General features: G+C 37.9%; 1 protein-coding gene across 2 annotated transcripts in view; it reads right to left on the bottom strand.

The window, feature by feature from the left end:
* Positions 1-13,958, bottom strand: part of LOC136872022 (trans-1,2-dihydrobenzene-1,2-diol dehydrogenase) — an 86,224-nt gene extending 72,266 nt beyond the window's left edge. The window contains exons 1-2 of one of the 2 annotated variants that reach the window (XM_068227299.1): positions 13,806-13,896; positions 13,671-13,697 (exon numbers count right to left, since the gene is read on the bottom strand). The gene's annotated coding sequence lies outside the window, so the exon portion shown is untranslated. Of the gene's footprint in view, positions 1-13,670; positions 13,698-13,805 lie in introns of both variants that reach the window. The other variant, XM_067145840.2, reaches the window with a different exon arrangement.
* Between the last annotated feature and the right edge of the window lie 544 nt (positions 13,959-14,502).

Below are 14,502 nucleotides of genomic sequence, written 5' to 3'. Positions count from 1 at the left end.
CAGCCTGTCTGTGGGGCATACACTTGTATGATGGTGTACTTAGTGTTCTCCAGTTTCATGAACATTTTAATGATTCTATCACTTTTGCAGATAACTTCAGCTGTAGCATCAGTCCTTTCGTTAATTAAGAATCCAACACCATTTTTCGCTACCTTCTCCTGTCCACTCCAGTATAATTTATAACCTCCATGAAGTGTCTTACTTCCAATCCCTTTCCATTTGGTCTCACTTAATCCCAATAGATATTTTTCTTCTATCCATCATGTCTAGGAGTTCTTCTAACTTTCCAGTTAATGATAGAATGTTCATAGTTCCAATTCGGTATTTGGGACTCTTTTTTATTTGGGGTTTCCTTTCAGAACATTGTATATCATCAGCCTTACGGTCATCATACTTTACAATTGTCTGAGAGGACGTGTCAGTCCGGTCTATAATATTCTTTCCAAGGCTCTTTTTCTTATTGAAAGCAACTGTACTCAATACTCTCCTGCTGACTTGCTAGGCCTAACGCATAAGAGGATTTTCTTTCAGGGTTTACTCCCTTAGCCTTTGAGGATGCCTTCCTCGTCCTACAAGGCAGTAGGTTCCATCTGTACACCCCAGAAGGATGGGTTGCCTCTTCCGCCTACTCCGCCGTACCGAAGTCCATCTTCTCCGCCGTAGATGCCGTTGAGGTCTTCACCCTTAACCCAGGGCAAGGGCCCTCCATATTTATGACCCCTGGAGAGAGGGTGTCCCAGTATTTTAAAACCCCCAGGAATTGGGCTACCTGTTGGTCCGCGGGTTGTATTGGTTATTTCAACCAGCCCTACATACTGTAGGGGCCCCCTATCTGCCACCTGGGGACGCGCTCTGTAGGGGTCAGGTTCCCCTGGTTACTTATTGGAAGTTAACCCCACCCACAAGGAGTAAGGTTATTTGCATTTATAAGGGTCAAAATAAGGTAATAATGTTACTGGATGGGATTTTTCCATTCCATTAATTGCTTTTATGGCTTTCAGAGATATTGAGGTGCCAGAATTTTGTCCTATGGGGGTTCTTTTATGTACTGATAAATCTACCAAAATGAGGCTGACATATTAGAGCTCCTTCAAACACCACTGCATTTAGCTGGGACAGCAATAGTTTCAGTGGCAGTGCCGCAGTACCATGGCCCTATGCTTTACTTAAGCATTACAAAAATCAAACTTCTCCTTCACACTAGTACATAAAATTCAAATAACCCACCAAACATATCTATTCACTAAAGTAATCTCTATGATTTCAACCTTATTTCAACAGATACTCTCCAATTCCTGGAGTTCTATGAACTGTGCCAATTTTTGTTTGGCTTGGGGGAGCCTGCCTTGGGCCGACAGAATAACAGTGGGGAAGAAACACCATGCGATATGCAGCCATATGACAGTTATTCATGCCATTCTTCAGTTGGCACAGGTTGTCACACCAGGTAGAGGCCACCCACTGGGCATTCAACCCCTCAGAGAGCAAATTCCTTGAAGTTACAGCAATTGTCTGTAGATGGTAGATGGCTATGGTTAGTAATAAAGTTAACTGTAAATATCTTCAGGGAATCTTTCTTTATGGCTCCCCTTGCTGGTTTAGTAAGCTATTATGGGTTGAATGTGTGTAATAAGTTCTTTGTGATGCAATGAATAACCATGAATATAGTCAGTGATTACTTAAATAAACTTATTTTAAGTACTGAAGACAATAGCAGAGAGTGTAGCATATTTTTTTTTAATATTCAGAGGGTCTTCTATCAAAATCTGTCAAATATTTTACCAGTATTAGGTAACATAAGATTTATTTAAGAATATCATAGCATCCTTGTGTTTAACTTATGGGTTGTGTTTTTTCATTATTTTGGTAAAGATAAAATAACATATTTAATAAACGACAAAATTCCTTGTCCATCCATGAAAAAGAAATGTGGCTGTATGATCATAAGCTTCTTATTCACAGGGATAGTCCCGTTATTTTATTTTGTTCTGCCAATTATGTCTGTGTTCTATTTAGTTAATGTTTCCAATCATTTTTAAAATTAAAAAGCCATTATATTATTTTACAACATTTTGAAAGCAGGCAGCTAGTTGGGAAAAAGCAAAGAAATTGGTTCTTTTTAAGCTTTGCCTTTTTTCTTTAATTCAGTGACTTATTTTTCTAGATAGGCCTATCTTGATTATGTTTTGAGTTGTGAAATTTTGAGTTATTGTTTAATCATACCAATTTTTAAATAATAAAGTTACATGCTATTGAGAAAAATAATATTGATATTTAACTGCTGAAGGTGGGCAAATAAAACCTGAAAATAACTTAAATCTAAGATTTTTTCATGGTGGTGGTGTTTGAGTCATCAGTCCATAGACTGGTTTGATAGCCGGCCACCCCATCCTGTGCTAACCTTTTCATTTCTACATAACTACTACATGCTACATCCTACATCTGCTTGTCATATTCATACTGTGGTATACTCTTACTGTTCATACCGCGTATATTTCCCTCGAAAAACAACCGTCGTAAGATGTGTCCTATCATTTTTCTCTTCTTCTCGACAAATTTAGCCAAACTGATCTCCTCTCACCAATACGATTCAGTATCTCTTCATTCATGATTTGATCTCACCTTCAGCATTCTTCTGTTACACCACACTTCAAAAACTTCCATTCTCTTTCTTTCTGAGCTAGATATTGTCCATTTTTCACTTCCATACAATACCACGCTCCAGACAAAAGTCTTCAAAAAACATCTTTCTAATTCTTATATCAATGTTCAAAGTGAGCAAATTTCTTTTCTTAAGAAAGGCCTTCCTTGCTTGTGCTAGTCTGCATTTTATGTCCTCCTTACTTCTGTCATCATTATTTATTTTACTACCCTAGTAACAATATTCATCTACAGCACTTCCTCTTTAAGACATCATTTCCTAATCTAATATTCCCTGCATCAACTAAATTCATTCAACTGCACTCCATTACCTTTGTTTTGGACTTATTTATCTTCTCTTGTACTTCTTCACCAAGACTGTCCATACCATCCAGCAATTTCTCCAGATCTTCTGCAGACTCAGATAAAATAATATCATTGGCAAATCTCAAAGTTTTAATATCCTCTCCTTGGATTGTTACACCCTTTCCAAATTCCTCCTTGATTTCCTTTACCACCTGTTCTATATAAAAACTGAAAAGGTGAAGTGGGCTGGAGGGTGGGAGGGACAAACATTAGCCTTGCCTCATTCCATTTTGGATTGCCACTTCTACCATGCAGTAGTTTTCACACTTGTCGGCACCTGCTTTCTTGGGAATAGGTATAACAACATTCTGCCAAAAATCGGATGATACATCTCCTGTATCATCCATCTTACACATCTTAAGTGTTTCCCTTAAGGTAGTCAGTAATTCTGAGGGTATGTTATCAATTCCAGGTATGTTGTTCCTATTTAAGTCTCTCAAAACTCTGTCGAATTCTGACCTCAAAATTGGGTCTCCTATGTAATCAACATCAATAACTACTTCTTGTTCCATAACCATATCATCTACTTTTTACCTTGATACAACTGTTGGATATGTTCCTGTCATCATTCTGCCTTGTCTTCTTTCCCTAGAAGTGGTTTTCCACCTGAGCTCTTAATATTCATACACCTAGTTTTCCTTTCTCCAAAGGGTTCTTTATTTTTACAAGTTGCTTTACGTTACACTGACATAGATAGGTCTTATGGCAACGATGGGACAGGAAAGGGCTAGGAGTGCGAAGGAAGTGGCCATAACCTTAATTAAGGTATAGCCCCAGCAGTTGTCTGGTGTGAAAAATGGGGAAACCACGGAAAACCATCTTCAGGGCTGTCAACAGTAGAATTTGAACCCACTAACTCCTGAATACTGGATAATGGCTGCACTTAAGCGACTACAGCTATCGAGCTTGATCTCCAAAGATTTCTTTGATTTTCTTGTATGCAGCATGTAGGCCTACCTTTCCTAGGGCTGTATAACCTTCAACATCCTTGGCTCTTTTCTTTCAGCCATTCCTCCTTAGCTATCCTGTATTTTCTATCCACTTCATTCTTTAATCACCTGTATTCTATTCTGCCCCCATAACTTTTTATATTCTTATGCTTTTCATCATTCATCAATCTCCTGAGTTATCTACTACCGAGCTCGATAGCTGCAGTCGCTTAAGTGCGGCCAGTGTCCAGTATTCGGAAGACAGTAGGTTCGAACCCCACTGTCGGTAGCCCTGAAAATGATTTTCCGTGGTTTCCCATTTTCACACCAGGCAAATGCTGGGGCTGTACCTTAATTAAGGCCACAGCTGCTTCCTTCCCATTCCTAGCCCTCTCCTGTCCTATCGTCGCCATAAGACCTATCTGTGTCGGTGCGACGTAAAGCAAGTAGCAAAAAAAAAAGTTATCTGCTGATTCTTAGTTGATCTTTCATTTCTTCACCAGCCCTAGAGACCTCTTTCTTCATGATTGCTCTTTCTTCCTCCATTGTGTTTCCTTGAGCATTTTCATTTAGTCCTTGTGCTCATTGTTCATTGAAACCATCCCTCATACTCTTTTCTTTCAACTTGTCTAGATCCCATCTCCTGGCATTTCTTTCTTCAGTTTTTACAACTTCAGATGGCACTTCATGACCAACAAGTTGTGGTCAGAGACATCTGCATCTTGCAATCCAACACCTCATTTCTGAATCTCTGCCTAATCATAATGAAGTCTATTTGATACCTTCTAGTGTCTCATATTTCACATATACATCCATTGTTCATTATGTTTGAACCAAGTATTAGTGAAGACTAAATTATGATCAGTGCAGAATTCAACTGGCCGACTTTCTCTTTCATTCCTTTGTCCGAATCCAAATTCTCCTCCTGCATTACTTTCTCTTCCTTGCAATGAGATTCTTGTCACATTTTACATATTGTATATTAAATCTTCTATCTCTCGTATATTCTTTCAAGTTCCTCATAATCTACTGAACTACTAGGCATATAGACCTACACTATTCTGGCGGCCATTGACTTGGTGTCTATCTTGACAACAATAATCCTTTCACTATGCTGATCATAGTAGCATACCCACTGCCCTATTCCCTTCTTATTAAACCAACTCCTGCATTTCCCCAATTTGATTGTGTTCATAAACCTGTAGTCACCTGACCAAAAATCCTGTTCTTCCTGCTAACGTACTTCACTTATACCAACTACATCTAACTTTAGTCCATCCATTTCTCTTTTCAGATTATCTAACCTACCACAATAATTCAAACTTCTAACATTCTACGCTCCAACTCGCAGAATGTCAGTATTCATCTCCGTTATGATTGTTCCCTCTTATGTAGTTCCCACCTGGAGATTCAGATGGGAGACTATTCCATCTCTGGGATATTTTACCCAGGAGAAAGCCATTATCAGTACATCATTCATCAGAAAGAGCTGCATGACCTCAGGAATTTGTTACAGCTGTAGTTTGCCAATGCTTTCAGCCGTGTAGCAGTATTAATATAACTAAGCCATATTAAGCATTATTACAAGGCCAGAGCATCTAGACTGCCAGCCGTGCAACTCCTTAAAGGCTGATATCCCCACTTTCGATGAACTATTCGTTGGCCTGGTAGCTTGACAGATACCCATCCAATATGGTTGCAGTGGGACACAACAAGCCTACCTACAGCAGCAAGGTCACATGGTTCACAGAGGAGACTTTTCATGGTACCATATTAAAAAATATATTTTGAGAATAGATGTCTCATTTTGAACCCTCATGAATGTGGTTACCCAGAGATTTTGGTACCAGGTGCAATACGTTATGGAACTTCCAACATACGTTTGTTGAGTAATAATGTGCTGGTTGTTTTACTTCGTGTGAAATGGTGATAGCAGGACAGTGTGAATTAGTTTTTATCGGGTTCCTCTAGTGCATGTTTATGAAGTCCTAGGTCTTCACTTTTTATCACCTTGGCCCTAATCTCCAAATTAGTTTAGATCTTCCCTTGAGCTGGGATCAAATCCATCAACTTGATGTTTGAGCCACACAGCCCAGCTGGTGTCAAAATGGTTATAAGCACAAGTTTACAATATGTCAGTAAAATAACATCCATCCATCCATCCGCCCATCCATCCGTCTTCATTATAGACTGTTATGCATTTCAGCATTCAGTCTGCAAGCCTCTGTAAATTTAACAAGCGCTGCCACAAATCTCTTTCTGTAACTAGTTTTGTGGCTTTGTTTAGTTCTATACTTCACATTTTTAAATCATTAGAAACTGAGTCTAAGCACTGTCATGTTGGTCTCCCTCTACTTATCTAACCCTCCATGACCGAGTCCATTATTCTCTTAGGTAACTTATCCTACCCTCCCGATGGTATCACCACCTTGACGAAGGCAAAATACATTTTGCCGGGTGTTTTAGAGGCTTGCGTGTTCAAATGATCCTTAGAGCTATGCCGGCGGGAGCATTAGCTCCTGGTAGGGCCACCCAAGCCAGACAGGTCTAAGGTGATGATCCAGACTAAGAGTGATACCCTGGTCCTCCAGGTTGGGGGTTGGTACATGGGGCTAACAACTCCACTACCACAAAACTACATATTGTTCAGAAACCAAATCAAGATAACCGGATGGTCCCAAACTTACGACTACTAAAGCACGCTAAATGGCAATGATACGGATATACTGGAACATGGAATGTTAGAAGTATCTTTCAGGCCGGGGCTAGTAGAAAATTGGAGCAGGAATTACTTAAATATCAGGTAGATGTGGCAGCATTACAGGAAATAAGATGGAAGACAACCGAGGTGACAGTTCTACAAGCACTATATTTTGTTCAATAGTAGGGAGGAAGAAAATAGAATAGGAACAGAGTTTATGGTCAAGAAATCGCTCAGTCATAATGTGATTGAATATGAAGCAATAAGCCCCAGACTATGCCGGATAAGATTGAGAGGGAGATTTGCCAACATATCACTAATTAGTGTCCATGCCCCAACAGAGCATGCTGATGAGGAAGAGAAAGAACAGTTCTATGAAAAAATGGAGCAAGTTGCCAAGTATGATGTTAAAGTTGTCCTAGGGGATTATAATGCCAAAGTAGGCAAAGAGAGAGAAAACCACCCAGTGGCAGGATGTCATAGTAAACACCAAGAATCAAATGAAAACGGGTGGAAATTGATTGAGCCTCTATTAACACCTGTTAATTACCAATCACATTTCTGTGTCTGTGACTTGTTTGTCTGCCGGCTTTGACATCCTGCCAGTATTTCTTGAGCCTGTCAATCAGCACTTTCTTCTGCTCCTCTAGTAAAGGGCCTCTCTGTCTTCTGTGTTCTGTCTCCGCCATCTCAACTTAGATACCTTTGGTTTTAGAAAATTCCAGATTTTCTTTGTGAGCCAGACATTATTCGTATGGAAGATATACCCATAAAACAGCAATCTTCTCTTTCTAATTCCTGTTGTTATCAGTTCCATATTGTTTTATAATTCTTTATTGGATTTCAGTCAAACCTTCCAGTCAATGCATCTGTTGCCTAACATCTTCCATAGAAGCCTGCATTCTCTTTTAAGTAGTTGATTGACTAGTCCTTTTTGATTCATGGACAGGGTCTCTGAAGGTTCCAAGAAGGACATTCCAGGAATAATTAATGAACAAGGGGAGTGAGGATCTTCAAAAGGCAGAAGTATTCAGTCAGCAGTATGTAAAGATTGTTGGTTACAAGGATAATGTCCAGATAGAGGAGGTGACTAATACTAAAGAAGTATTAAAATTTACCTATGACAGCAATGGCATTTACAGTAAGATACAAAAGTTGAAAACTAGAAAAGCAGCTGGAATTTATAAGGTTTTGGGGGATATACTAAAGGCAATGGGTTGGGATATAGTACCATATCTGAAGTACTTGTTTGATTTTTGTTTGCACGAAGGAACTTTACCAAATGAATGGAGAGTTGCAATAGTAGCCCCTATATATAAAGGAAAGGGTGATAGACATAAAGCTAAAAATTACAGGCCAGTCAGTTTGACATGCGTTGTATGTAAGCTTTGGGAAAGCATTCTTTCTGATTATATAAGACATGTTTGCAAAATTAATAAATGGTTTGATAGAAGGCAGAGTGTGTTTAGGAAAGGTTATTCCACTGAAGCCCAACTTGTAGGATTCCAGCAAGATATAGCAGATATCCTGGATTCAGGAGGTCAATTGGACTGTATTGCGATTTTACATTACAGTTAAAACATCACAACTTTTGTACATTCGGTACCGGTTTCGACAGATTCCCTGTCATCATCAGCCGAGAATAATTAAACAAAGACAAGTATAGATCATGATTCTTATGGTGTGATTACAATGGTGGATTAAAAATATACATTATATGATTAAAATAGTATGTATATATATATACATATATATACACACACACACACACACACACACACACACACACAAATAAAAGGTAAGTAAAATGGGAATGGTCATTATTCTTTGAGGTGTACACCTTAATATTTCTAATTAAAAGGTTAATTTGTTAAAAGAATTTTGTTCTTGTAATATATAATTAGGGCCTATAGTGAAATTTGATTGTAGGCTTAAATCTGTAATATTTGAACTTTTTGACCAGTCAATTCATTGAAGTTATGTAGCCATGTTTGACACATTAAAAAGGTAAACAAACATTTAGTCGAATGGTGTTCCACATAAAATATGTACAATAAAATTCGATTGGAGCTTCAACTTGGACTTAAGAATGGAAGAATTATATTAATGTTCAATGCAAGCAGAAATAGATGAGTTAATTTTATCACTATGTATTGATGTTGATAGTTAGAATGTCCATTGAACAGTTCAATATGTCGATTTGTATTCTGGAATAGTTTATATTATTTAGAGAAATAGTGATTGAGGTTCTTGCTAAGGTGGTACTTGAAGATCTTGTGTTGTAAGTTGTGAATACATAAATGATTTGGAAAGATCCTGATCCAAGTCGGAACCTCAGGTGCCAAGTTGGTGGTAGGGTCCGATACATCTACCACCAACTTGGCACCTGAGGTTCCGACTTGGATCAGGATCTTTCCAAATCATTTATGTATTCACAACTTACAACGCAAGATCTTCAAGTACCACCATAGCAAGAACCTCAATCACTATTTCTCTAAATAATATAAACCATTCCAGAATACAAATCGACATATTGAACTGTTCAATGGACATTCTAACTATCAACATCACTACATAGTGATAAAATTAACTCATCTATTTCTGCTTGCATTGAACATTAATATAATTCTTCCATTCTTAAGTCCAAGTTGAAGCTCCAATCGAATTTTATTGTACATATTTTATGTGGAACACCATTCGACTAAATGTTTGTTTACCTTTTTAATGTGTCAAACATGGCTACATAACTTCAATGAATTGACTGGTCAAAAAGTTCAAATATTACAGATTTAAGCCTACAATCAAATTTCACTATAGGCCCTAATTATATATTACAAGAACAAAATTCTTTTAACAAATTAACCTTTTAATTAGAAATATTAAGGTGTACACCTCAAAGAATAATGACCATTCCCATTTTACTTACCTTTTATTTGTGTGTGTATATATATATATATACATACTATTTTAATCATATAATGTATATTTTTAATCCACCATTGTAATCACACCATAAGAATCATGATCTATACTTGTCTTTGTTTAATTATTCTCGGCTGATGATGACAGGGAATCTGTCGAAACCGGTACCGAATGTACAAAAGTTGTGATGTTTTAACTGTAATGTAAAACTTTCACACAATATATAGTATTGAAAAGGTGGAACTTATTGTCCTTTCTTTGATGTATTGCGATTGACTTTTCTAAGGCATTTGATAGGGTAGATCATGGGAGACTACTGGCAAAAATGAGTGCAATTGGACTTGACAAAAGAGTGACTGAATGGGTGGCTCTGTTTGTAGAAAATAGAACTCAGAGAATTAGAGTAGGTGAGGCTTTATCTGTCCCTGTAAAAATTAAGAGGGGAATTCCTCAAGGCAGTATTATTGGACCTTTATGTTTTCTTATATATATCAATGATATGTGTAAAGAAGTGGAATCAGAGATAAGGCTTTTCGCAGATTTTATTCTGTACAGAGTAATAAATAAGTTACAAGATCGTAAGCAACTGCAAAATGACTTTGATAATGTTGTGAGATGGATCGTAGGCAATGGTATGATGATAAACGGGGATGAAAGTCAAGTTGTAAATTTCACAAATAGGAAAAGTCCTCTCAGTTTTAACTACTGCATTGATGGGGTGAAAGGTCCCTTTGGGGATCATTGTAAATACCTAGGTATTAATATAAGGAAAGATCTTCATTGGGGTAATCACATAAATATGATTGTAAATAAAGGGTACAGATCTCTGCACATGGTTATGAGAGTATTTAGGGGTTGTAGTAAGGATGTAAAGGAGAGAGCATATTTGTCTCTGTTGAGACCCCAACTAGAGTATGGTTCCAGTGTATGGGACCCTTACCAGGATTACTTGATTCAGGAACTGGAAAAAATCCAAAGAAAAGCAGCTCGATTTAACTGGGCGATTTCCGACAAAAGAGTAGCATTACAAAAATGTTGCAAAGTTTGGGCTGGGAAGACTTGGGAGAAAGGAGACGAGCTGCTCGACTAAGTGGTATGTTCCAAGCTGTCAGTGGAGAGATGGCGAGGGAGGACATCAGTAGACTAATAAGTTCGAATGGTGTCTTTAAACATAGGAAAGATCACAATATGAAGATAAAGTTGGAATGCAAGAGGACAAATTGGGGCAAATATTCGTTTATAAGAAACGGAGTTAGGGATTGGAATAAGTTACCAAGGGAGATGTTCAATAAATTTCCAATTTCTTTGCAATCATTTAAGAAAAGGCTAGGAAAACAACATTAGGGAATCTGCAACCTGGGCGACTGCCCTAAATGCAGATCAGTAGTGATTGATTGAACTTTCATATCTACCCACATCATTTGCTCATTGTCCGGCTCCATGGCTAAATGGTTAGCAAGCCGGTCCAGGGGGTCCCAGGTTTGATTCCCAGATGGGTCAGGGATTTTAACCTTCACTGGTTATTCCTATGGCTTGGGGGCTGGGTGTGTGTGCCATCTTCATAATTAGGATTAATCATAGGTAGAGCCCCATCCTCACAGACACGCAGGTCGGCTATATGTCGTCACCTCAAAAGACATGCACCAAGCCTCTTCAGAGGCTGTCAAGAACACTTTATAATCTCCTCTCTCTTTGTCATTATCTCCCCTTAACCGAATATTATTAACTTCTAACACATCCAGATGTATCCTCTTTGCTGACTCAGCCAGTTCTACTTTGTTTCTTCCTTCCATAAGCCCCATTACTATTGATAGCTCTCCATCAAATTCCATTTCATTCACCAAGTTGTTTCCAAGGAGTCCCTCATCTGTCATTTGGAAGTGAGACTCCATTACTCCCATAGGTCCAAGGCTTGTTTAAAACATTCTGAGGGTGCTCAGTGAAAATTCTGTGAAGCAGGATGCTACCCTACTTACACCTAGTTCCAGTGAGGATCTTTCCTCTAATGGGTTAGGGACCACTGATGGATTGTATAGTCCTAACCGCCTGAGCACAGGGAGGGCCACGACTCAGGATATGTCCGACATGCCCACTCCCATTCCATAGCAACTGGTATCCTGACTCTCAGGACCACTTATAAGGCCCATCAGCCATTGCCCACCGTTCATGAACTATGACATGACTACATTAACCTATACCACAAACCACAATAACAATGATCAGAGAAAATGTTCCTACATGAAGAAGAAAGATTGAAGCAGTTCCTTATCTGGAAATATTTTGAAATTTAATGAGATGACAAAATGATTCATATTATGGGCAAAGAGAGATTGTTCATGTTCTTTTAAAATGATGGCTTAATCAGTCAGAACTGAAACCTAGAGAAGATGCTGTAAACTAGTGAGAACACCAGAGTGAGAACTTATTCATAAATGGGGAAGAACTCTTTCTAAGGATATTTTCTAACTGCAATTCTTCAAAGCAGACTCTTCCTGGCCTGTCCCATTTATTTATGGATCAGCATTACTTGTGGATTTGGTCTAGTTTTACAACGGATGCCTTTCTTGATATCAAACCTATGTGGAGGGATGTATTTACTATTACATGTCTTTGTGGAAGGTGATAGTATTATGTCTCTCAGCCAGAGGAATTGACCAAACACAGCTTAAATCCCCAGCCCAATCTGGAAATGAATCCAAGACCCTCTGAACCAAAGGCCATTAAGGAACCAGACTTAAAGCACACTTTTTGATGTATTTTAAGGATTTTTTGTATGCTATATCGGAATCAACTTGTTACTTCAATAATTTGTCTATGTAAACACCTAATCAAAGTTTTCTTCGTTGAAAATGATACTGGAAAGAAACAAATATGTCACAACAGGGAGGTTGGGAGCAGGATCAGAGCAAGTACACAATTACAGAATAGTCTGAACAGCAGAAAGTTATTCTTGAAAGATCTTTATTCTTGATTAAGGAGTGTAGGACAGAGTAAAAGCTGAATCAATACAAGGAATGGAAGAGGGAGAATAGGTTTATATGATAATAGAAGACAAAGAAAGAAGAAGAATTGGAGAAAGAAGAAGAATTGGAAACCAATGTGTTTAATATTACAGTATTATTTTGTTCCCTGTCTTCTGTGACCTACGCAAACCATTTTTCTATTTGTTTCTCTTCTTATCTACAACTTTCCACATCAAAGATGAGTATCATTCAAGTATAGCCTCCTAATGTGAGTGATAATCTGGTTAAGCAGAAACAAACTGCAACTACATATAAGATAAAGATATGAGAAAACTGGAATTAATGAAGGATGAGCCGAGTCAGTGAAGATATGGAGTCTGTGTTGTCTTCATGTTTGTCCTTGAACCCTCATCTAATGCTAAAGTGTGTTCCTACACTTCTTCAAAGCTTTCTGTTGTCTATACTTATTCATATAAATGTGATGTGTTTTGAATATCATGTGCTAAATAAGTATGGTAATGGAGTCTTTCACCTGTCATTCAGTCTCTATATTTTGTGAATTTGGAGTGGCTATGAATAAAATATTATAACAATGAAGACCAACAGTACATATTACTCTTAAACTAATAAAATGTGCAGCTCCTTGGTTGAATAGTCAGCATATTTAATAAGTTTTGGTACATGTGTCCTGGGAGGTACTAAATGAGCAATACAGCTGGCAAGTTTAATATATCTCTTCAAAGCATAATGGTGTTCATATTATTTGAAATTTTTCCATATTTTGTGAGTGGTGGTGGTGGTGGTTATGATGATTATTATTTTAGGAGGAAATATTATTTCTGTACACAGGCTAGAAACATTTTATCTCTGACAGTTTCCCAGTCAACAAATAAAATGTTGACTTATTTAAATATTTCTCAAATAACAAAATGTAACTTAAGTTACACTGATGTGTCCTTGTACAGAAATGCAAGGTCACAAGGAGGGAGCAGGCAATTCAAAACTGCTTATCTATGCACATTCCAAGCATAACCTTAATATAACTAGATTTGAACATACAGTGCAGCAATGCAGTTTGAAAGAATTGCATTTCAGAATGGAATTCTTCAGCATTAGTGACTAAAGGAGACTCAGTTGCTATATACTTACCCCTACTGAAATTATGAGTACCGGTACCTACAAGCAAGAATTGAAAGACAATTCAAAATTGAAACAGTATTTTCTAACCATGATAATGTTCTACCTATCACATAGGCTTATCATGAAAATAGAGTTAACACTCACCTGCTGAGTAGGAAACTGTTGTTTGTTTAGACTGAGAGTGGTCAGCTGATACTTAGTTAACACAACACTGAGAACTCTCAACACATGGCCACTTGTTAGCCAACCATCTAAAGGTCCAAGGGTCAGCTGATAATATAACTGAAATTTAAATTAGATTAGGCCTACTAAATATAAATTTACTACTACAAAGTAGTAGTAGTAGTAATAATAATAATAATAATCATAATAATAATAATAATAAAATATATGGAGGAGCATTAAAAAATTGAAGGACTCATACATAGAGAGAGAGGGGGGAGGGGAGAGAGAGAGGGGGGAGGGAGGGGGGAGGGGGGAGAGAGAGAGAGAGAGAGAGGGAGAGAGAGAGAGTGTGTGTGTGTGTGTGTGTGTGTGTGTTATCTGCTGAATATACTGGAGACTGGGTCTTCCTCAGTACCCCTTACCTTCAATCTCAGTATATGCCCTATTTAATTTGTCCTCTTAAATCTCATGCTTCTCCAAATAGCAACATTTTCTCCTGCCTTCCTATACACATCTTCATTTGTTTTTCTCTCTCTCCAACTCATCTTTAACATCCTTCTATAGCACTATGTTCAAATCTTTTCCTATTGCCCACGTTTCACGTCCATAGAGGGCAACACTTCACACATATTCCCCACTATGATAAAAGCCACCCAGGTTTTAGCCAGGCTGCTCC

This window comes from Anabrus simplex, chromosome 4 (genome assembly GCF_040414725.1).
Source record: "Anabrus simplex isolate iqAnaSimp1 chromosome 4, ASM4041472v1, whole genome shotgun sequence".
NCBI lineage: Eukaryota > Metazoa > Arthropoda > Insecta > Orthoptera > Tettigoniidae > Anabrus > Anabrus simplex.
This window is presented reverse-complemented; position numbering and strand designations above follow the sequence as displayed.